This window comes from Pteropus vampyrus, unplaced genomic scaffold (genome assembly GCF_000151845.1).
Source record: "Pteropus vampyrus isolate Shadow unplaced genomic scaffold, Pvam_2.0 Scaffold49, whole genome shotgun sequence".
Taxonomy (NCBI): Eukaryota; Metazoa; Chordata; class Mammalia; order Chiroptera; family Pteropodidae; genus Pteropus; species Pteropus vampyrus.
In genome coordinates, this window is record NW_011888830.1 from 5,161,933 (window position 1) to 5,162,384 (window position 452).

The following is a 452-nucleotide window of genomic DNA, read 5'->3' on the forward strand; positions in this document are numbered from 1 at the left end:
AGTAGTGCTTATAAAAAAGATTGAAATTTTTATATGTATATTTCTCCTACCTTATACTCTAGCTTTTCTAGTCTAGAGAATATATCTATTAATGTACAATCCTTCAAGTTATATTCTTATTTTAATAATGATCACAAATTAATGATGTGTGGTCACGTGTCCATTTATTTGGAAGAAAATAAACATATGCTTCAATAACTAAAACTTCTATTTCCACAAACTAATTAAAAGGCCTTGTGGTACAGTAATCAGAAAAACAGGTGTTTCATTTAGTTTCTCTCCCTTCAAGGTCGAATAGTTGCAATTCAAACTTCCCTGCAATTCCTTTAAAGTCAAAGGAAGTCACATAGCTCTCTACCACCTATCACACGACACGATCCTTCTGTCCTACGCCAGAATTGTGACAGAATATAAATCAAGAAGAGAAAGCAGACTGTTTTTACGGGACGATA